The sequence below is a fragment of the Somniosus microcephalus genome, chromosome 3, assembly GCF_052327205.1.
Source record: "Somniosus microcephalus isolate GS21.2 chromosome 3, FLI_Smic_1.0, whole genome shotgun sequence".
NCBI lineage: Eukaryota > Metazoa > Chordata > Chondrichthyes > Squaliformes > Somniosidae > Somniosus > Somniosus microcephalus.
In genome coordinates, this window is record NC_140989.1 from 371,325,671 (window position 1) to 371,350,669 (window position 24,999).

Sequence of the window (24,999 nt, forward strand, 5' to 3'; positions counted from 1 at the left end):
CCAGTCCCGTTCACCCATCACCCCTGTGCTCACTGCCCCGTGTCCTAACTCACACCCAGTCCCGTTCACCCATCACCCCCTGTGCTCACTGCCCCCGTGTCCTAACTCACACCCAGTCCCGTTCACCCATCACCCCCTGTGCTCACTGCCCCGTGTCCTAACTCACACCCAGTCCCGTTCACCCATCACCCCGTGCGCACTGCCCCGTGTCCAAACTCACACCCAGTCCCGTTGACCCCTCACCCCCTGTGCTCACTGCCCCGTGTCCTAACTCATACCAAGTCCCGTTCACCCATCACCCTCTGTGCTCACTGCCCCGTGTCCTAACTCACACCCACTCCCTTTCACCCATCACCCCCTGTGCTCACTGCCCCGTGTCCTAACTCGCACCCAGTCCCGTTCACCCATCACCCCCCGTGCTCACTGCCCCGTGTCCTAACTCACACCGAGTCCCGTTCACCCATCACCCCCTGTGCTCACTGCCCCGTGTCCTAACTCACACCCAGTCCCGTTCACCCATCACCCCCCGTGCTCACTGCCCCGTGTCCTAACTCACACCCAGTCCCGTTCACCCCTCACTCCCTGTGCTCACTGCCCCGTGTCCTTACTCGCACCCAGTCCTGTTCACCCATCACCCCCTGTGCTCGCTGCCCCGTGTCCTAACTCACACCCAGTCCCGTTCACCCATCACCCCCTTTGCTCACTGCCCCGTGTCCTTACTCACACCCAGTCCCGTTCACCCATCACCCCTGTGCTCACTGCCCCGTGTCCTAACTGACACCCAGTCCCGTTCACCCCTCACCCCCTGTGATCACTGCCCCGTGTCCTAACTCACACCAAGTCCCGTTCACCCCTCACCCCGTGCTCACTGCCCCGTGTCCTAACCCACACCCAGTCCCGTTCACCCATCACCCCCTGTGCTCACTGCCCCGTGTCCTAACTCACACCAAGTCCCGTTCACCCCTCACCCCTGTGCTCACTGCCCCGTGTCCTAATTCACACCCAGTCCCGTTCACCCATCACCCCTGTGCTCATTGCCCCGTGTCCTAACTCACACCCAGTCCCGTTCACTCATCACCCCTGTGCTCACTGCCCCGTGTCGTAACTCGCACCGAGTCCCGTTCACCCATCACCCCCTGTGCTCACTGCCCCGTGTCCGAACTCGCACCCAGTCCCGTTCACCCATCACCCCCTGTGCTCACTGCCACGTGTCCTAACTCACACCCAGTCCCGTTCGCCCATCACCCCGTGCTCACTGCCCCGTGTTCTAACTCACACCCAGTCCCGTTCACCCATCACCCCTGTGCTCACTGCCCCGTGTCCTAACTCGCACCAAGTCCCGTTCGCCCATCACCCACTGTGCTCACTGCCCCGTGTCCTAACTCGCACCCAGTCCCGTTCACCCTCAGCCCCTGTGCTCACTGCCCCGTGTCCTACCTCACACCCAGTCCCGTTCACCCATCACCCCCTGTGCTCACTGCCCCGTGTCCTAACTCACTCCCAGTCCCGTTCACCCATCACCCCCTGTGCTCACTGCCCCGTGTCCTAACTCACACCCAGTCCCGTTCACCCATCACCCCCTGTGCTCACTGCCCCGTGTCCTAACTCACACCCAGTCCCGTTCACCCATCACCCCCTGTGCTCACTGCCCCGTGTCCTAACTCGCACCCAGTCCCGTTCACCCATCACCCCCTGTACTCACTGCCCCGTGTCCTAACTCGCACCCAGTCCTGGTCACCCTCACCCCCTGTGCTCACTGCCCCGTGTCCTAACTCACACCCAGTCCCGTTCGCCCATCACCCCGTGATCGCTGCCCCGTGTCCTAACTCGCACCCAGTCCCGTTCACCCTCACCCCCTGTGCTCACTGCCCCGTGTCCCATCTCACACCCAGTCCCGTTCAGCCATCACCCGCTGTGCTCACTTCCCCGTGTCCTAACTCACACCCAGTCCCGTTCACCCATCACCCCCTGTGCTCACTGCCTCGTGTCCTAACTCGCACCCTGTCCCGTTCAGCCATCACCCGCTGTGCTCACTTCCCCGTGTCCTAACTCACACCCAGTCCCGGTCACCCATCACCCCCTGTGCTCACTGCCCCGTGTCCCAACTCACACCCAGTACCGTTCAGCCATCACCCGCTGTGCTCACTTCCCCGTGTCCTAACTCACACCCAGTCCCGTTCACCCATCACCCGCTGTGCTCACTGCCTCGTGTCCTAACTCACACCCAGTCCCGTTCACCCATCAACCCCTGTGCTCACTGCCCCGTGTGCTAACTCACACCCAGTCCCGTTCACCCATCACCCCCTGTGCTCACTGCCCCGTGTCCTAACTCACACCCAGTCCCGTTCACCCATCACCCCCTGTGCTCACTGCCCCGTGTCCTAACTCACACCAAGTCCCGTTCACCCATCACCCCCTGTGCTCACTGCCCCGTGTCCTAACTCACACCCGGTCCCGTTCACCCATCACCCCCTGTGTTCACTGCCCCGTGTCCTAACTCACACCAAGTCCTGTTCACCCCTCACCCCTGTGCTCACTGCCCCGTGTCCTAACTCACACCCAGTCCCGTTCACCCCTCACTCGCCGTGCTCACTGCCCCGTGTCCTAACTCACACCCAGTCCCGTTCACCCATCACCCCCTGTGCTCACTGCCCCGTGTCCGAACTCACACCAAGTCCCGTTCACCCCTCACCCCTGTGCTCACTGCCCCGTGTCCTAACTCACACCCAGTCCCGTTCATCCATCACCCCTGTGCTCACTGCCTCGTTCCTTAACTCACACCCAGTCCCGTTCACCCATCACCCCCTGTGCTCAATGCCCCGTGTCCTAACTCACACCCAGTCCCGTTCACCCATCACCCCCTGTGCTCACTGCCCCGTGTCCTAACTCGCACCCAGTCCCGTTCACCCATCACCCCCTGTGCTCACTGCCCCGTGTCCGAACTCACACCAATTCCCGTTCACCCATCACCCCCTGTGCTCACTGCTCCGTGTCCTAACTCACACCCAGTCCCGTTCACCCATCACCCCCCGTGCTCACTGCCCCGTGTCCTAACTCACACCCAGTCCCGTTCACCCCTCACTCCCTGTGCTCACTGCCCCGTGTCCTTACTCGCACCCAGTCCTGTTCACCCATCACCCCCTGTGCTCGCTGCCCCGTGTCCTAACTCACACCCAGTCCCGTTCACCCATCACCCCCTGTGCTCACTGCCCCGTGTCCTTACTCACACCCAGTCCCGTTCACCCATCACCCCTGTGCTCACTGCCCCGTGTCCTAACTGACACCCAGTCCCGTTCACCCCTCACCCCCTGTGATCACTGCCCCGTGTCCTAACTCACACCAAGTCCCGTTCACCCCTCACCCCGTGCTCACTGCCCCGTGTCCTAACCCACACCCAGTCCCGTTCACCCATCACCCCCTGTGCTCACTGCCCCGTGTCCTAACTCACACCCAGTCCCGTTCACCCATCACCCCTGTGCTCACTGCCCCGTGTCCTAACTCACACCCAGTCCCGTTCACCCATCACCCCTGTGCTCACTGCCCCGTGTCGTAACTCGCACCGAGTCCCGTTCACCCATCACCCCCTGTGCTCACTGCCCCGTGTCCGAACTCGCACCCAGTCCCGTTCACCCATCACCCCCTGTGCTCACTGCCACGTGTCCTAACTCACACCCAGTCCCGTTCACCCCTCACCCCTGTGCTCGCTGCCCCGTGTCCTAACTCACACCCAGTCCCGTTCACCCTTCACCCCCTGTGCTCACTGCCCCGTGTCCTAACTCGCACCAAGTCCCATTCACCCATCACCCCTGTGCTCACTGCCCCGTGTCCTAACTCACACCCAGTCCCGTTCACCCATCACCCCGTGCTCACTGCCCCGTGTCCTAACTCACACCCAGTCCCGTTCACCCATCACCCCCTGTGCTCACTGCCTCATGGTCTAACTCACACCGAGTCCCGTTCACCCCGCACCCCTGTGCTCACTGCCCCGTGTCCTAACTCGCAGCCAGTTCCGTTCACCCCTCACCCCGTGTGCTCACTGCCCCTTGTCCTAAGTCACACCAAGTCCCGTTCACCCATCACCCCCTGTGCTCACTGCCCCATGGTCTAACTCACACGGAGTCCCGCTCACCCCTCACCCCCTGTGCTCACTGCCCCGTGTCCTAACTCACACCCAGTCCCGTTCACCCCTCACCCGTGCTCACTGCCCCGTGTCCTAACTCACACCCAGTCCCGTTCACCCCTCACCCCCTGTGCTCATTGCCCCGTGTCCTAACTCGCACCCGGTCCCGTTCACCCCTCACCCGTGCTCACTGCCCCGTGTCCTAACTCGCACCCAGTCCCGTTCACCCATCGCCCCCTGTGCTCACTGCCCCGTGTCCTAACTCGCACCCAGTCCCTTTCACCCATCGCCCCCTGTGCTCACTGCCCCGTGTCCTTACTCACACCCAGTCCCGTTCACCCATCGCCCTCTGTGCTCACTGCCCCGTGTCCCAACTCGCACCAAGTCCCGTTCACCCCTCACCCCTGTGCTCACTTGACCGTGTCCGAAGTCACACCAGGTCCCGTTCACCCATCATCCCTGTGCTCACTGCCCCGTGTCCTAACTCACACCCAGTCCCGTTCACTGCTCACCCCTGTGCTCACTGCCCCGTGTCCGAACTCACACCAAGTCCCGTTCACCCATCACCCCCTGTGCTCACTGCCCCGTGTCCTAACTCACACCGGGTCCCCTTCACCCATCGCCCCCTGTGCTCACTGCCCCGTGTCCTAACTCACACCCAGTCCCGTTCACCCAACACCCCCTGTGCTCACTGACCCGTGTCCTAACTCGCACCCAGTCCCGTTCACACATCACCCCCTGTGCTCACAGCCCCGTGTCCTAACTCACACCCAGTCCCGTTCACCCATCACCCCCTGTGCTCACTGCCCCGTGTCCTAACTCACACCAAGTCCCGTTCACCCCTCACCACCTGTGCTCACTGCCCCGTGTCCTAACTCACACCCAGTCCCGTTCACCCCTCACCCTGTGCTCACTGCCCCGTGTCCTAACTCACATCCAGTCCCGTTCACCCATCACCCCCTGTGCTCACTGCCCCGTGTCCTAACTCACACCCAGTCCCGTTCACCACTCACCCGCTGTGCTCACTGCCCCGTGTCCTAACTCACACCAAGTCCCGTTCACCCATCACCCCCGTGCTCACTGCCCCGTGTCCTAACTCACACCCAGTCCCATTCACCCATCACCCGCTGTGCTCACAGCCCCGTGTCCTAACTCACACCCAGTCCCGTTCACCCATCACCCCCTGTGCTCACTGCCCCGTGTCCTAACTCACACCAAGTCCCGTTCACCCCTCACCCCCTGTGCTCACTGCCCCGTGACCTAACTCACACCCAGTCCCGTTCACCCATCACCCCCTGTACTCACTGCCCCGTATCCTAACTCACACCCAGTCCCGTTCACCCATCACCCCGTGCTCACAGCCCCGTGTCCTAACTCACAACCAGTCCCGTTCACCCATCACCCCCTGTGCTCACAGCCCCGTGTCCTAACTCACACCAAGACCCGTTCACCCCTCACCCCCTGTGCTCACTGCCCCGTGTCCTAATTCACACCCAGTCCCGTTCACCCATCACCCCCTGTGCTCACTGCCCCGTGTCCTAACTCACACCCAGTCCCGTTCACCCATCACCCCCTGTGCTCACTGCCCCGTGTCCTAACTCACACCCAGTCCCGTTCACCCATCACCCCGTGCTCACTGCCCCGTGTCCTAACCCACACCCAGTCCCGTTCACCCATCACCCCTGTGCTCACTGCCCCGTGTCCTAACTCACACCCAGTCCCGTTCACCCATCACCCCCTGTGCTCACTGCCCCTTGTCCTAACTCACACCCAGTCCCGTTCACCCCTCACCCCGTGCTCACTGCCCCGTGTCCTAACTCACACCCAGTCCCGTTCACCCATCACCCCCTGTGCTCACTGCCCCTTGTCCTAACTCACACCCAGTCCCGTTCACCCATCACCCCCTGTGCTCACTGCCCCTTGTCCTAACTCACACCCAGTCCCGTTCACCCATCACCCCTGTGCTCACTGCCGCGTGTCCTAACTCACACCCAGTCCCGTTCACCCATCACCCCCTGTGCTCACTGCCCCGTGTCCTAACTCACACCCAGTCCCGTTCACCCATCACCCACTGTGCTCACTGCCCCGTGTCCTAACTCACACCCAGTCCCGTTCACCCCTCACCCCCTGTGCTCACTGCCCCGAGTCCTAACTCACACCCAGTCCCGTTCACCCCTCACCCCCTGTGCTCACTGCCCCGTGTCCTAACTCACACCCAGTCCCGTTCGCCCATCACCCCCTGTGCTCACTGCCCCGTGTCCTAACTCACACCCAGTCCCGTTCACCCCTCACCCGCTGTGCTCACTGCCCCGTGTCCTAACTCACACCCAGTCCCGTTCGCCCATCACCCCCTGTGCTCACTGCCCCGTGTCCTAACTCGCACCCAGTCCTGTTCACCCATCACCCCCTGTGCTCACTGCCCCGTGTCCTAACTCACACCAGGTCCCGTTCACCCATCACCCCCTGTGCTCACTGCCCCGTGTCCTAACACACACCCAGTCCCGTTCACCCATCACCCCCTGGTTGCTCACTGCCCCGTGTCCTAACTCACACCCAGTCCCATTCACCCATCACCCCCTGTGCTCACTGCCCCGTGTCCTAACGCTCACCCAGTCCCGTTCACCCATCACCCCTGTGCTATCTGCCCCATGTCCTAACTCACACCCAGTCCCGTTCACCCCTCACCCCCTGTGCTCACTGCCCCGTGTCCCAACTCACACCCAGTCCCGTTCACCCATCACCCCCTGTGCTCACTGCCCCGTGTCCTAACTCACACCCAGTCCCGTTCACCCATCACCCCCTGTGCTCACTGCCCCGTGTCCTAACTCACACCCAGTCCCGTTCACCCATCACCCCCTGTGCTCACTGCCCCGTGTCCTAACTCGCACCCAGTCCCGTTCACCCATCACCCCTTGTGCTCACTGCCCCGTGTCCTAACTCACACCCAGTCCCGTTCACCCATCACCCCCTGTGCTCACTGCCCCATGTCCTAACTCACACCCAGTCCCGTTCACCCCTCACCCGCTGTGCTCACTGCCCCGTGTCCTAACTCACACCCAGTCCCGTTCACCCATCACCCCTGTGTTTTCTGCCCCGTGTCCTAACTCACACCCAGTCCCGTTCACCCATCACCCCCTGTGCTCACTGCCCCGTGTCCTAACTCACACCCAGTCCCATTCACCCATCACCCCCTGTGCTCACTGCCCCGTGTCCTAACTCACACCGAGTCCCGTTCACCCATCACCCCTGTGCTCACTGCCCCGTGTCCTAACTCACACCCAGTCCCGTTCACCCATCACCCTCTGTGCTCACTGCCCCGTGTCCTAACTCACACCCAGTCCCGTTCACCCATCACCCCCTGTGCTCACTGCCCCGTGTCCTAACTCACACCCAGTCCCGTTTACCCATCACCCACTGTGCTCACTGCCTCGTGTCCTAACTCACACCCAGTCCCGTTCACCAATCACCGCCTGTGCTCACTGCCCCGTGTCCTAACTCACAGCAAGTCCCGTTCACCAATCACCGCCTGTGCTCACTGCCCCGTGTCCTAACTCACACCCAGTCCCGTTCACCCCTCACCCCTGTGCTCACTGCCCCGTGTCCTAACTGACACCCAGTCCCGTTCACCCATCACCCCCTGTGCTCACTGCCCCGTGTCCGAACTCGCAACCAGTCCCGTTCACCCATCACCCCCTGTGCTCACTGCCCCGTGTCCTAACTCACACCCAGTCACGTTCACCCATCACCCCCTGTGCTCACTGCCCCGTGTCCTAACTCGCACCCAGTCCCGTTCACACATCACCCCCTGTGCTCACTGCCCCGTGTCCTAACTCACACCCAGTCCCGTTCACCCATCACCCACTGTGCTCACTGCCCCGTGTCGTAACTCGCACCGAGTCCCGTTCACCCATCACCCCCTGTGCTCGCTGCCCCGTGTCCTAACTCACACCCAGTCCCGTTCACCCATCACCCCCTGTGCTCACTACCCCGTGTCCTAACTCACACCCAGTCCCGTTCACCCTTCACCCCCTGTGCTCACAGCCCCGTGTCCTAACTCGCACCAAGTCCCGTTCGCCCATCACCCCCTGTGCTCACAGCCCCGTGTCCTAACTCGCACCGAGTCCCATTCACCCATCACCCCCTGTGCTCACTGCCCCGTATCCTAACTCACACCCAGTCCCGTTCACCCATCACACCCTGTGCTCACTGCCCCGTGTCCTAACTCACACCCAGTCCCGTTCATCCATCACACCCTGTGCTCACTGCCCCGTGTCCTAACTCGCACCCAGTCCCGTTCACCCCTCACCCGTGCTCACTGCCCCATGTCCTTACTCACACCCAGTCCCGTTCCCCCTCACCCCTGTGCTCACTGCCCCGTGTCCTAACTCTCACCCAGTCCCGTTCACCCGTCACCCTCTGTGCTCACTGCCCCGTGTCCCAACTCACACCCAGTCCCGTTCACCCCTCACCCCCTGTGCTCACTGCCCCGAGTCCTAACTCACACCAAGTCCCGTTCACCCATCACCCCCGTGCTCACTGCCCCGTGTCCTAACTCACACCTAGTCCCGTTCACCCATCACCCCTGTGCTCACTGCCCCGTGTCTTAACTCACACCCAGTCCCGATCACCCATCACCCCCTGTGCTCACTGCCCCGTGTCCTAACTCACACCCAGTCCCGTTCACCCCTCACCCCTGTGCTCACTGCCCCGTGTCCTAACTCACACCCAGTCCCGTTCACCCCTCACCCCTGTGCTCACTGCCCCGTGTCCTAACTCACACCCAGTCCCGTTCACCCCTCACCCCTGTGGTCACTGCCCCGTGTCCTAACTCACACCCAGTCCCGTTCACCCCTCACCCCTGTGCTCACTGCCCCGTGTCCTAAGTCACACCCAGTCCCGTTCACCCATCACCCCCTGTGCTCACTGCCCCGTGTCCTAACTCACACCCAGCCCCGTTCACCCCACACCCCCTGTGCTCACTGCCCCGTGTCCTAACTCGCACCAAGTCCCGTTCACCCCTCACCCCCTGTGCTCACTGCCCCGTGTCCTAACTCGCACCCAGTCCCGTTCACCCATCACCCCCTGTGCTCACTGCCCCGTGTCCTAACTCACACCCAGTCCCGTTCACCCATCACCCCTGTGCTCACTGCCCCGTGTCCTAACTCACACCCAGTCCCGTACACCCATCACCCCCTGTGCTCACTGCCCCGTGTCCGAACTCACACCCAGTCCCGTTCACCCATCACCCCTGTGCTCACTGCCCCGTGTCCTAACTCACACCCAGTCCCGTACACCCATCACCCCCTGTGCTCACGGCCCCGTGTCCTAACTCGCACCAAGTCCCGTTCACCCATCACTCCCTGTGCTCACTGCCCCGTGTCCTAACTCACACCCAGTCCCGTTCACCCATCACCCGTGTGCTCACTGCCCCGTGTCCTAACTCACACCAAGTCCCGTTCACCCATCGCCCCCTGTGCTCACTGCCCCGTGTCCTAACTCACACCCAGGCCCGTTCAACCATCACCCCCTGTGCTCACTGCCCCGTGTCCTAACTCACACCCAGTCCCGTTCACCCATCACCCCGTGATCGCTGCCCCGTGTCCTCACTCACACCCAGTCCCATTCATCCATCACCACTGTTCTCACTGCCCCGTGTCCTAACTCACACCAAGTCCCGTTCACCCATCACCCCTGTGCTCACTGCCCCGTGTCCAAACTCGCACCCACTCCCGTTCACCCATCACCCCCTGTGCTCACTGCCCCGTTTCCTAACTCACACCCAGTCCCGTTCACCCATCACCCCGTGATCGCTGCCCCGTGTCCTCACTCACACCCAGTCCCATTCATCCATCACCACTGTTCTCACTGCCCCGTGTCCTAACTCACACCAAGTCCCGTTCACCCATCACCCCCTGTGCTCACTGCCCCGTGTCCTAACTCACACCCAGTCCCGTTCAGCCATCACCCGCTGTGCTCACTGCCCCGTGTCCTAACTCACACCCAGTCCCGTTCACCCATCACCCCCTGTGCTCACTGCCCCGTGTCCTAACTCACACCCAGTCCCGTTCACCCATCACCCCCTGTGCTCACTGCCCCGTGTCCCAACTCGCACCCAGTTCCGTTCACCCATCACCCCTGTGCTCGCTGCCCCGTGTCCTAACTCACACCCAGTCCCGTTCACCCATCACCCACTGTGCTCACTGCCCCGTGTCCTAAGTCACACCCAGTCCCGTTCACCCATCACCCCCTGTGCTCACCCCCCCGTGTCCTAACTCGCACCCAGTCCAGTTCACCCATCACCGCTGTGCTCACTGCCCCGTGTAATAACTCACACCCAGTCCTGTTCACCCAACACCCCGTGCTCACTGCCCCGTGTCCTAACTCGCACCCAGTCCCTTTCACCCATCACCCCCTGTGCTCACTGCCCCGTGTCCTAACTCACACCCAGTCCCATTCACCCATCACCCCCTGTGCTCACCGCCCGTGTCCTAACTCACACCCAGTCCCGTTCACCCATCACCCCCTGTGCACACTGCCCCGTGTCCTAACTCAGACCCAGTCCCGTTCACCCATCACCCACTGCGCTCACTGCCCCGTGTCCTAACTCACACCCAGTCCCGTTCACCCATCGCCCCCTGTGCTCACTGCCCCGTGTCCTAACTCACACCCAGTCCCGTTCACACCAAACCCTCTGTGCTCACTGCCCCGTGTCCTAACTCACACCAAGTCCCGTTCACCCATCACCCCTGTGCTCACTGCCCCGTGTCCTAACTCAGACCCAGTCCAGTTCACCCATCACCCCTGTGCTCGCTGCCCCGTGTCCTAACTCACACCCAGTCCCGTTCACCCATCACCCCGTGCTCACTGCCCCGTGTCCTAACTGGCACCCAGTCCCTTTCACCCATCACCCCCTGTGCTCACTGCCCCGTGTCTTAACTCACACCCAGTCCCATTCACCCATCACCCCCTGTGCTCACTGCCCGTGTCCTAACTCACACCCAGTCCCGTTCACCCATCACCCCCTGTGCTCACTGCCCCGTGTCCTAACTCACACCCAGTCCCGTTCACCCATCGCCCCGTGCTCACTGCCCCGTGTCCTAACTCACACCAAGTCCCATTCACCCATCACCCCCTGTGCTCACTGCCCCGTGTCCTAACTCACACCCAGTCCCGTTCACCCATCACCCCCTGTGCTCACTGCCCCGTGTCCTAACTCACACTCAGTCCCGTTCACCCCTCACCCCCTGTGCTCACTGCCCCGTGTCCTAACTCGCACCCAGTCCCGTTCACCCCTCACCCCGTGCTCACTGCCCCGTGTCCTAACTCACACCCAGTCCCGTTCACCCATCACCCCCTGTGCTCACTGCCCCGTTTCCTAACTCACACCCAGTCCCGTTCACCCATCGCCCCATGTGCTCACTGCCCCGTGTCCTAACTCACACCCAGTCCCGTTCACCCCAAACCCCCTGTGCTCACTGCCCCGTGTCCTAACTCACACCAAGTCCCGTTCACCCATTACCCCTGTGCTAACTGCCCCGTGTCCTAACTCACACCCAGTCCCGTTCACCCATCACCCCTTTGCTCACTGCCCCGTGTCCTAACTGACACCCAGTCCCGTTCACCCCTCACCCACTGTGCTCACTGCCCCGTGTCCTAGCTCACACCCAGTACCGTTCACCCATCACCCCTGTGCTCACTGCCCCGTGTCCTAACTCGCACCGAGTCCCGTTCACCCCTCAGCCCCTGTGCTCACTGCCCCGTGTCCTAAGTCACACCAAGTCCCGTTCACCCATCACCCCCTGTCCTCACTGCCCCGTGTCCTAACTCACACCCAGTCCCGTTCACCCATCACCCCCTGTGCTCACTGCCCCGTGTCCTAACTCACAGGGAGTCCCGTTCACCCCTCACCCCTGTGCTCACTGCCCCGTGTCCTAACTCACACCAAGTCCCGTTCACCCATCACCCCCTGTACTCACTGCCCCATGTCCAAACTCGCACCCAGTCCCGTTCACCCATCACCCCCTGTGCTCCCTGCAGCGTGTCTTAACTCACACCCAGTCCCGTTCACCCCTCACCCCCTGTGCTCACAGCCCCGTGTCCTAACTCACACCCAGTCCCGTTCACCCCTCACCCCCTGTGCTCACAGCCCCGTGTCCTAACTCACACCCAGTCCCGTTCACCCATCACCCCTGTGCTCACTGCCCCGTGTCCTAACTCACACCCAGTCCCGTTCACCCATCACCCCCTGTGCTCACTGCACCGTGTCCTAACTCACACCAAGTCCCGTTCACCCATCACCCCTGTGCTCACTGCCCCGTGTCCTAACTCACACCCAGTCCCGTTCACCCATCACCCCCTGTGCTTACTGCCCCGTGTCCTGACTCACACCAAGTCCCGTTCACCCCTCACCCCTGTGCTCACTGCCCCGTGTCCTAACTCACACCCAGTCCCATTCACCACTCACCCCCTGTGCTCACTGCCCCGTGTCCTAACTCACACTCAGTCTCGTTCACCCCTCACTCCCTGTGCTCACTGCCCCGTGTCCTAACTCACACCCAGTCCCGTTCACCCATCACCCCCTGTGCTCACTGCCCCGTGTCCTAACTCACACCCAGTCCTGTTCACCCATCACCCCCTGTGCTCACTGCCCCGTGTAATAACTCACACCCAGTCCCGTTCACCCATCACCCCCTGTGCTCACTGCCCCGTGTCCTAACTCACACCCAGTCCCGTTCACCCATCACCCCCTGTGCTCACTGCCCCGTGTCCTAACTCACACCCAGTCCCGTTCACCCATCACCCCCTGTGCTCACTGCCCCGTGTCCTAACTCACACCCAGTCCCGTTCACCCATCACCCCCTGTGCTCACTGCCCCGTGTCCTAACTCACACCCAGTCCCGTTCACCCATCACCCCCTGTGCTCACTGCCCCGTGTCCTAACTCACACCCAGTCCCGTTCACCCATCACCCCCTGTGCTCACTGCCCCGTGTCCTAACTCACACCCAGTCCCGTTCACCCATCACCCCTGTGCTCACTGCCCCGTGTCCTAACTCACACCCAGTCCCGTTCACCCATCACCCCCTGTGCTCACTGCCCCGTGTCCTAACTCGCACCCAGTCCCGTTCACCCATCACCCCCTGTGCTCACTGCCCCGTGTCCTAACTCACACCCAGTCCAGTTCACCCATCACCCCCTGTGCTCACTGCCCCGTGTCCTAACTCACACCCAGTCCCGTTCACCCATCACCCCCTGTGCTCCCTGCCCCGTGTCCTAACTCGCACCAAGTCCCGTTCGCCCATCACCCCCTGTGCTCAATGCCCCGTGTCCTAACTCACACCCAGTCCCGTTCGCCCATCACCCCGTGCTCACTGCCCCGTGTTCTAACTCACACCCAGTCCCGTTCACCCATCACCCCTGTGCTCACTGCCCCGTGTCCTAACTCGCACCAAGTCCCGTTCGCCCATCACCCACTGTGCTCACTGCCCCGTGTCCTAACTCGCACCCAGTCCCGTTCACGCTCAGCCCCTGTGCTCACCCCCCCCGTGTCCTAACTCGCACCCAGTCCAGTTCACCCATCACCGCTGTGCTCACTGCCCCGTGTAATAACTCACACCCAGTCCTGTTCACCCAACACCCCGTGCTCACTGCCCCGTGTCCTAACTCGCACCCAGTCCCTTTCACCCATCACCCCCTGTGCTCACTGCCCCGTGTCCTAACTCACACCCAGTCCCATTCACCCATCACCCCCTGTGCTCACCGCCCGTGTCCTAACTCACACCCAGTCCCGTTCACCCATCACCCCCTGTGCACACTGCCCCGTGTCCTAACTCAGACCCAGTCCCGTTCACCCATCACCCACTGCGCTCACTGCCCCGTGTCCTAACTCACACCCAGTCCCGTTCACCCATCGCCCCCTGTGCTCACTGCCCCGTGTCCTAACTCACACCCAGTCCCGTTCACACCAAACCCTCTGTGCTCACTGCCCCGTGTCCTAACTCACACCAAGTCCCGTTCACCCATCACCCCTGTGCTCACTGCCCCGTGTCCTAACTCAGACCCAGTCCAGTTCACCCATCACCCCTGTGCTCGCTGCCCCGTGTCCTAACTCACACCCAGTCCCGTTCACCCATCACCCCGTGCTCACTGCCCCGTGTCCTAACTGGCACCCAGTCCCTTTCACCCATCACCCCCTGTGCTCACTGCCCCGTGTCTTAACTCACACCCAGTCCCATTCACCCATCACCCCCTGTGCTCACTGCCCGTGTCCTAACTCACACCCAGTCCCGTTCACCCATCACCCCCTGTGCTCACTGCCCCGTGTCCTAACTCACACCCAGTCCCGTTCACCCATCGCCCCGTGCTCACTGCCCCGTGTCCTAACTCACACCAAGTCCCATTCACCCATCACCCCCTGTGCTCACTGCCCCGTGTCCTAACTCACACCCAGTCCCGTTCACCCATCACCCCCTGTGCTCACTGCCCCGTGTCCTAACTCACACTCAGTCCCGTTCACCCCTCACCCCCTGTGCTCACTGCCCCGTGTCCTAACTCGCACCCAGTCCCGTTCACCCCTCACCCCGTGCTCACTGCCCCGTGTCCTAACTCACACCCAGTCCCGTTCACCCATCACCCCCTGTGCTCACTGCCCCGTTTCCTAACTCACACCCAGTCCCGTTCACCCATCGCCCCATGTGCTCACTGCCCCGTGTCCTAACTCACACCCAGTCCCGTTCACCCCAAACCCCCTGTGCTCACTGCCCCGTGTCCTAACTCACACCAAGTCCCGTTCACCCATTACCCCTGTGCTAACTGCCCCGTGTCCTAACTCACACCCAGTCCCGTTCACCCATCACCCCTTTGCTCACTGCCCCGTGTCCTAACTGACACCCAGTCCCGTTCACCCCTCACCCACTGTGCTCACTGCCCCGTGTCCTAGCTCACACCCAGTACCGTTCACCCATCACCCCTGTGCTCACTGCCCCGTGTCCTAACTCGCACCGAGTCCCGTTCACCCCTCAGCCCCTGTGCTCACTGCCCCGTGTCCTAAGTCACACCAAGTCCCGTTCACCCATCACCCCCTGTCCTCACTGCCCCGTGTCCTAACTCACACCCAGTCCCGTTCACCCATCACCCCCTGTGCTCACTGCCCCGTGTCCTAACTCACAGGGAGTCCCGTTCACCCCTCACCCCTGTGCTCACTGCCCCGTGTCCTAACTCACACCAAGTCCCGTTCACCCATCACCCCCTGTACTCACTGCCCCATGTCCAAACTCGCACCCAGTCCCGTTCACCCATCACCCCCTGTGCTCCCTGCAGCGTGTCCTAACTCACACCCAGTCCCGTTCACCCCTCACCCCCTGTGCTCACAGCCCCGTGTCCTAACTCACACCCAGTCCCGTTCACCCCTCACCCCCTGTGCTCACAGCCCCGTGTCCTAACTCACACCCAGTCCCGTTCACCCATCACCCCTGTGCTCACTGCCCCGTGTCCTAACTCACACCCAGTCCCGTTCACCCATCACCCCCTGTGCTCACTGCACCGTGTCCTAACTCACACCAAGTCCCGTTCACCCATCACCCCTGTGCTCACTGCCCCGTGTCCTAACTCACACCCAGTCCCGTTCACCCATCACCCCCTGTGCTTACTGCCCCGTGTCCTGACTCACACCAAGTCCCGTTCACCCCTCACCCCTGTGCTCACTGCCCCGTGTCCTAACTCACACCCAGTCCCATTCACCACTCACCCCCTGTGCTCACTGCCCCGTGTCCTAACTCACACTCAGTCTCGTTCACCCCTCACTCCCTGTGCTCACTGCCCCGTGTCCTAACTCACACCCAGTCCCGTTCACCCATCACCCCCTGTGCTCACTGCCCCGTGTCCTAACTCACACCCAGTCCTGTTCACCCATCACCCCCTGTGCTCACTGCCCCGTGTAATAACTCACACCCAGTCCCGTTCACCCATCACCCCCTGTGCTCACTGCCCCGTGTCCTAACTCACACCCAGTCCCGTTCACCCATCACCCCCTGTGCTCACTGCCCCGTGTCCTAACTCACACCCAGTCCCGTTCACCCATCACCCCCTGTGCTCACTGCCCCGTGTCCTAACTCACACCCAGTCCCGTTCACCCATCACCCCCTGTGCTCACTGCCCCGTGTCCTAACTCACACCCAGTCCCGTTCACCCATCACCCCCTGTGCTCACTGCCCCGTGTCCTAACTCACACCCAGTCCCGTTCACCCATCACCCCCTGTGCTCACTGCCCCGTGTCCTAACTCACACCCAGTCCCGTTCACCCATCACCCCTGTGCTCACTGCCCCGTGTCCTAACTCACACCCAGTCCCGTTCACCCATCACCCCCTGTGCTCACTGCCCCGTGTCCTAACTCGCACCCAGTCCCGTTCACCCATCACCCCCTGTGCTCACTGCCCCGTGTCCTAACTCACACCCAGTCCAGTTCACCCATCACCCCCTGTGCTCACTGCCCCGTGTCCTAACTCACACCCAGTCCCGTTCACCCATCACCCCCTGTGCTCCCTGCCCCGTGTCCTAACTCGCACCAAGTCCCGTTCGCCCATCACCCCCTGTGCTCAATGCCCCGTGTCCTAACTCACACCCAGTCCCGTTCGCCCATCACCCCGTGCTCACTGCCCCGTGTTCTAACTCACACCCAGTCCCGTTCACCCATCACCCCTGTGCTCACTGCCCCGTGTCCTAACTCGCACCAAGTCCCGTTCGCCCATCACCCACTGTGCTCACTGCCCCGTGTCCTAACTCGCACCCAGTCCCGTTCACGCTCAGCCCCTGTGCTCACTGCCTCGTGTCCTAACTCACTCCCAGTCCCGTTCACCCATCACCCCCTGTGCTCACTGCCCCGTGTCCTAACTCACACCCAGTCCCGTTCACCCATCACCCCCTGTGCTCACTGCCCCGTGTCCTAACTCACACCCAGTCCCGTTCACCCATCACCCCCTGTGCTCACTGCCCCGTGTCCTAACTCGCACCCAGTCCCGTTCACCCATCACCCCCTGTACTCACTGCCCCGTGTCCTAACTCGCACCCAGTCCCGTTCACCCTCACCCCCTGTGCTCACTGCCCCGTGTCCTAACTCACACCCAGTCCCGTTCGCCCATCACCCCGTGATCGCTGCCCCGTGTCCTAACTCGCACCCAGTCCCGTTCACCCTCACCCCCTGTGCTCACTGCCCCGTGTCCCAACTCACACCCAGTCCCGTTCAGCCATCACCCGCTGTGCTCACTTCCCCGTGTCCTAACTCACACCCAGTCCCGTTCACCCATCACCCCCTGTGCTCACTGCCTCGTGTCCTAACTCGCACCCTGTCCCGTTCAGCCATCACCCGCTGTGCTCACTTCCCCGTGTCCTAACTCACACCCAGTCCCGGTCACCCATCACCCCCTGTGCTCACTGCCCCGTGTCCCAACACACACCCAGTACCGCTCAGCCATCACCCGCTGTGCTCACTTCCCCGTGTCCTAACTCACACCCAGTCCCGTTCACCCATCACCCCCTGTGCTCACTGCCCCGTGTGCTAACTCACACCCAGTCCCGTTCACCCATCTCCCCCTGTGCTCACTGCCCCGTGTCCTAACTCACACCCAGTCCCGTTCACCCCTCACTCGCCGTGCTCACTGCCCCGTGTCCTAACTCACACCAAGTCCCGTTCACCCATCACCCTCTGTGCTCACTGCCCCGTGTCCGAACTCACACCAAGTCCCGTTCACCCCTCACCCCTGTGCTCACTGCCCCGTGTCCTAACTCACACCCAGTCCCGTTCATCCATCACCCCTGTGCTCACTGCCTCGTTCCTTAACTCACACCCAGTCCCGTTCACCCATCACCCCGTGCTCAATGCCCCGTGTCCTAACTCACACCCAGTCCCGTTCACCCATCACCCCCTGTGCTCACTGCCCCGTGTCCTAACTCGCACCCAGTCCCGTTCACCCATCACCCCCTGTGCTCACTGCCCCGTGTCCGAACTCACACCAATTCCCGTTCACCCACCACCCCCTGTGCTCACTACTCCGTGTCCTAACTCACACCCAGTCCCGTTCACCCATCACCCCCTGTGCTCACTGCCCCGTGTCCTAACTCACACCCAGTCCAGTTCACCCATCACCCCCTGTGCTCGCTGCCCCGTGTCCTAACTCACACCCAGTCCCGTTCACCCATCACCCCCTGTGCTCGCTGCCCCGTGTCCTAACTCGCACCCAGTCCCGTTCACCCATCACCCCTGTGCTCGCTGCCCCGTGTCCTAACTCACACCCAGTCCCGTTCACCCATCACCCCCTGTGCTCACTGCCCCGTGTCCTAAGTCACACCCAGTCCCGTTCACCCATCACCCCGTGCTCACTGCCCCGTGTCCTAACTCACACTCAGTCCCGTTCACCCATCACCCCCCCTAGCTCGCTGCCCCGTGTCCTAACTCACACCCAGTCCCGTTCACCCATCACCCCGTGCTCACTGCCCCCTGTCATAACTCACACCAAGTCCCGTTCACCCATCACCCCCTGTGCTTGCTGCCCCGTGTCCTAACTCAAACCCAGTCCCGTTCACCCATCACCCCTCTGCTCGCTGCCCCGTGTCCTAACTCACACCCAGTCCCGTGCACCCATCACCCCCTGTGCTCACTGCCCCGTGTTCTAACTCACACCCATTCCATTCACCCATCACCCCCTGTGTTCACTGTCCCGTGTCCTAAATCACACCCAGTCCCGTTCACCCATCACCCGCTGTGCTCACCCCCCCGTGTCCTAACTCGCACCCAGTCCAGTTCACCCATCACCGCCGTGCTCACTGCCCCGTGTCCTAACTCGCACCCAGTCCCTTTCACCCATCACCCCCTGTGCTCACTGCCCCGTGTCCTAACTCACACCCAGTCCCATTCACCCATCACCCCCTGTGCTCACCGCCCGTGTCCTAACTCACACCCAGTCCCGTTCACCCATCACCCCCTGTGCACACTGCCCCGTGTCCTAACTCAGACCCAGTCCCGTTCACCCATCACCCACTGCGCTCACTGCCCCGTGTCCTAACTCACACCCAGTCCCATTCACCCATCGCCCCCTGTGCTCACTGCCCCGTGTCCTAACTCACACCCAGTCCCGTTCACACCAAACCCTCTGTGCTCACTGCCCCGTGTCCTAACTCACACCAAGTCCCGTTCACCCATCACCCCTGTGCTCACTGCCCCGTGTCCTAACTCAGACCCAGTCCAGTTCACCCATCACCCCTGTGCTCGCTGCCCCGTGTCCTAACTCACACCCAGTCCCGTTCACCCATCACCCCGTGCTCACTGCCCCGTGTCCTAACTCGCACCCAGTCCCTTTCACCCATCACCCCCTGTGCTCACTGCCCCGTGTCCTAACTCACACCCAGTCCCATTCACCCATCACCCCCTGTGCTCACTGCCCGTGTCCTAACTCACACCCAGTCCCGTTCACCCATCACCCCCTGTGCTCACTGCCCCGTGTCCTAACTCACACCCAGTCCCGTTCACCCATCGCCCCGTGCTCACTGCCCCGTGTCCTAACTCACACCAAGTCCCATTCACCCATCACCCCCTGTGCTCACTGCCCCGTGTCCTAACTCACATCCAGTCCCGTTCACCCATCACCCCCTGTGCTCACTGCCCCGTGTCCTAACTCACACTCAGTCCCGTTCACCCCTCACCCCCTGTGCTCACTGCCCCGTGTCCTAACTCGCACCCAGTCCCGTTCACCCCTCACCCCGTGCTCACTGCCCCGTGTCCTAACTCACACCCAGTCCCGTTCACCCATCACCCCCTGTGCTCACTGCCCCGTGTCCTAACTCACACCCAGTCCCGTTCACCCATCACCCCCTGTGCTCACTGCCCCGTGTCCTAACTCACACCCAGTCCCGTTCACCCATCACCCCCTGTGCTCACTGCCCCGTGTCCTAACTCACACCCAGTCCCGTTCACCCCAAACCCCGTGCTCACTGCCCCGTGTCCTAACTCGCACCAAGTCCCGTTCACCCATTACCCCTGTGCTAACTGCCCCGTGTCCTAACTCACACCCAGTCCCGTTCACCCATCACCCCTTTGCTCACTGCCCTGTGTCCTAACTGACACCCAGTCCCGTTCATCCCTCACCCACTGTGCTCACTGCCCCGTGTCCTAGCTCACACCCAGTACCGTTCACCCATCACCCCTGTGCTCACTGCCCCGTGTCCTAACTCGCACCGAGTCCCGTTCACCCCTCAGCCCCTGTGCTCACTGCCCCGTGTCCTAAGTCACACCAAGTCCCGTTCACCCATCACCCCCTGTCCTCACTGCCCCGTGTCCTAACTCACACCCAGTCCCGTTCACCCATCACCCCCTGTGCTCACTGCCCCGTGTCCTAACTCACAGGGAGTCCCGTTCACCCCTCACCCCTGTGCTCACTGCCCCGTGTCCTAACTCACACCAAGTCCCGTTCACCCATCACCCCCTGTACTCACTGCCCCATGTCCAAACTCGCACCCAGTCCCGTTCACCCATCACCCCCTGTGCTCACTGCAGCGTGTCCTAACTCACACCCAGTCCCGTTCACCCCTCACCCCCTGTGCTCACAGCTCCGTGTCCTAACTCACACCCAGTCCCGTTCACCCCTCACCCCCTGTGCTCACAGCCCCGTGTCCTAACTCACACCCAGTCCCGTTCACCCATCACCCCTGTGCTCACTGCCCCGTGTCCTAACTCACACCCAGTCCCGTTCACCCATCACCCCCTGTGCTCACTGCACCGTGTCCTAACTCACACCAAGTCCCGTTCACCCATCACCCCTGTGCTCACTGCCCCGTGTCCTAACTCACACCCAGTCCCGTTCACCCATCACCCCCTGTGCTTACTGCCCCGTGTCCTGACTCACACCAAGTCCCGTTCACCCCTCACCCCTGTGCTCACTGCCCCGTGTCCTAACTCACACCCAGTCCCATTCACCCCTCACCCCCTGTGCTCACTGCCCCGTGTCCTCACTCACACTCAGTCTCGTTCACCGCTCACTCCCTGTGCTCACTGCCCCGTGTCCTAACTCACACCCAGTCCCGTTCACCCATCACCCCCTGTGCTCACTGCCCCGTGTCCTAACTCACACCCAGTCCTGTTCACCCATCACCCCCTGTGCTCACTGCCCCGTGTAATAACTCACACCCAGTCCCGTTCACCCATCACCCCCTGTGCTCACTGCCCCGTGTCCTAACTCACACCCAGTCCCGTTCACCCATCACCTCCTGTGCTCACTGCCCCGTGTCCTAACTCACACCCAGTCCCGTTCACCCATCACCCCTGTGCTCACTGCCCCGTGTCCTAACTCACACCCAGTCCCGTTCACCCATCACCCCCTGTGCTCACTGCCCCGTGTCCTAACTCGCACCCAGTCCCGTTCACCCATCACCCCCTGTGCTCACTGCCCCGTGTCCTAACTCACACCCAGTCCAGTTCACCCATCACCCCCTGTGCTCACTGCCCCGTGTCCTAACTCACACCCAGTCCCGTTCACCCATCACCCCCTGTGCTCCCTGCCCCGTGTCCTAACTCGCACCAAGTCCCGTTCGCCCATCACCCCCTGTGCTCAATGCCCCGTGTCCTAACTCACACCCAGTCCCGTTCGCCCATCACCCCGTGCTCACTGCCCCGTGTTCTAACTCACACCCAGTCCCGTTCACCCATCACCCCTGTGCTCACTGCCCCGTGTCCTAACTCGCACCAAGTCCCGTTCGCCCATCACCCACTGTGCTCACTGCCCCGTGTCCTAACTCGCACCCAGTCCCGTTCACGCTCAGCCCCTGTGCTCACTGCCCCGTGTCCTAACCCACACCCAGTCCCGTTCACCCATCACCCCCTGTGCTCACTGCCTCGTGTCCTAACTCACTCCCAGTCCCGTTCACCCATCACCCCCTGTGCTCACTGCCCCGTGTCCTAACTCACACCCAGTCCCGTTCACCCATCACCCCCTGTGCTCACTGCCCCGTGTCCTAACTCACACCCAGTCCCGTTCACCCATCACCCCCTGTGCTCACTGCCCCGTGTCCTAACTCGCACCCAGTCCCGTTCACCCATCACCCCCTGTACTCACTGCCCCGTGTCCTAACTCGCACCCAGTCCCGTTCACCCTCACCCCCTGTGCTCACTGCCCCGTGTCCTAACTCACACCCAGTCCCGTTCGCCCATCACCCCGTGATCGCTGCCCCGTGTCCTAACTCGCACCCAGTCCCGTTCACCCTCACCCCCTGTGCTCACTGCCCCGTGTCCCAACTCACACCCAGTCCCGTTCAGCCATCACCCGCTGTGCTCACTTCCCCGTGTCCTAACTCACACCCAGTCCCGTTCACCCATCACCCCCTGTGCTCACTGCCTCGTGTCCTAACTCGCACCCTGTCCCGTTCAGCCATCACCCGCTGTGCTCACTTCCCCGTGTCCTAACTCACACCCAGTCCCGGTCACCCATCACCCCCTGTGCTCACTGCCCCGTGTCCCAACACACACCCAGTACCGTTCAGCCATCACCCCCTGTGCTCACTGCCCCGTGTCCTAACTCACACCCAGTCCCGTTCACCCATCACCCCTGTGCTCACTTCCCCGTGTCCTAACTCACACCCAGTCCCGTTCACCCATCACCCCATGTGCTCACTGCCCCGTGTGCTAACTCACACCCAGTCCCGTTCACCCATCTCCCCCTGTGCTCACTGCCCCATGTCCTAACTCACACCCAGTCCCGTTCACCCCTCACTCGCCGTGCTCACTGCCCCGTGTCCTAACTCACACCAAGTCCCGTTCACCCATCACCCCCTGTGCTCACTGCCCCGTGTCCGAACTCACACCAAGTCCCGTTCACCCCTCACCCCTGTGCTCACTGCCCCGTGTCCTAACTCACACCCAGTCCCGTTCATCCATCACCCCTGTGCTCACTGCCTCGTTCCTTAACTCACACCCAGTCCCGTTCACCCATCACCCCCTGTGCTCAATGCCCCGTGTCCTAACTCACACCCAGTCCCGTTCACCCATCACCCCCTGTGCTCACTGCCCCGTGTCCTAACTCGCACCCAGTCCCGTTCACCCATCACCCCGTGCTCACTGCCCCGTTTCCTAACTCACACCCAGTCCCGTTCACCCATCGCCACCTGTGCTCACTGCCCCGTGTCCTAACTCACACCCAGTCCCGTTCACCCCAAACCCCCTGTGCTCACTGCCCCGTGTCCTAACTCACACCAAGTCCCGTTCACCCATTACCCCTGTGCTAACTGCCCCGTGTCCTAACTCACACCCAGTCCCGTTCACCCATCACCCCTTTGCTCACTGCCCCGTGTCCTAACTGACACCCAGTCCCGTTCACCCCTCACCCACTGTGCTCACTGCCCCGTGTCCTAACTCACACCCAGTCCCGTTCACCCATCACCCCCTGTGCTCACTGCCCCGTGTCCTAACTGACACCCAGTACCGTTCACCCATCACCCCTGTGCTCACTGCCCCGTGTCCTAACTCGCACCGAGTCCCGTTCACCCCTCAGCCCCTGTGCTCACTGCCCCGTGTCCTAAGTCACAACAAGTCCCGTTCACCCATCACCCCCTGTCCTCACTGCCCCGTGTCCTAACTCACACCCAGTCCCGTTCACCCATCACCCCCTGTGTTCACTGCCCCGTGTCCTAACTCACACCCAGTCCCGTTCACCCATCACCCCCTGTGCTCACTGCCCCGTGTCCTAACTCACAGGGAGTCCCGTTCACCCCTCACCCCTGTGCTCACTGCCCCGTGTCCTAACTCACACCAAGTCCCGTTCACCCATCACCCCCTGTACTCACTGCCCCATGTCCAAACTCGCACCCAGTCCCGTTCACCCATCACCCCCTGTGCTCACTGCAGCGTGTCCTAACTCACACCCAGTCCCGTTCACCCCTCACCCCCTGTGCTCACAGCCCCGTGTCCTAACTCACACCCAGTCCCGTTCACCCCTCACCCCCTGTGCTCACAGCCCCGTGTCCTAACTCACACCCAGTCCCGTTCACCCATCACCCCTGTGCTCACTGCCCCGTGTCCTAACTCACACCCAGTCCCGTTCACCCATCACCCCCTGTGCTCACTGCACCGTGTCCTAACTCACACCAAGTCCCGTTCACCCATCACCCCTGTGCTCACTGCCCCGTGTCCTAACTCACACCCAGTCCCGTTCACCCATCACCCCCTGTGCTCACTGCCCCGTGTCCTAACTCACACTCAGTCTCGTTCACCCCTCACTCCCTGTGCTCACTGCCCCGTGTCCTAACTCACACCCAGTCCCATTCACCCCTCACCCCCTGTGCTCACTGCCCCGTGTCCTAACTCACACTCAGTCTCGTTCACCCCTCACTCCCTGTGCTCACTGCCCCGTGTCCTAACTCACACCCAGTCCCGTTCACCCATCACCCCCTGTGCTCACTGCCCCGTGTCCTAACTCACACCCAGTCCTGTTCACCCATCACCCCCTGTGCTCACTGCCCCGTGTAATAACTCACACCCAGTCCCGTTCACCCATCACCCCCTGTGCTCACTGCCCCGTGTCCTAACTCACACCCAGTCCCGTTCACCCATCACCCCCTGTGCTCACTGCCCCGTGTCCTAACTCACACCCAGTCCCGTTCACCCCTCACCCCTGTGCTCGCTGCCCCGTGTCCTAACTCACACCCAGTCCCGTTCACCCTTCACCTCCTGTGCTCACTGCCCCGTGTCCTAACTCGCACCAAGTCCCGTTCACCCATCACCCCGTGCTCACTGCCCCGTGTCCTAACTCACACCCAGTCCCGTTCACCCATCACCCACTGTGCTCACTGCCCCGTGTCCTAACTCACACCCAGTCCCGTTCACCCATCGCCCCCTGTGCTCAC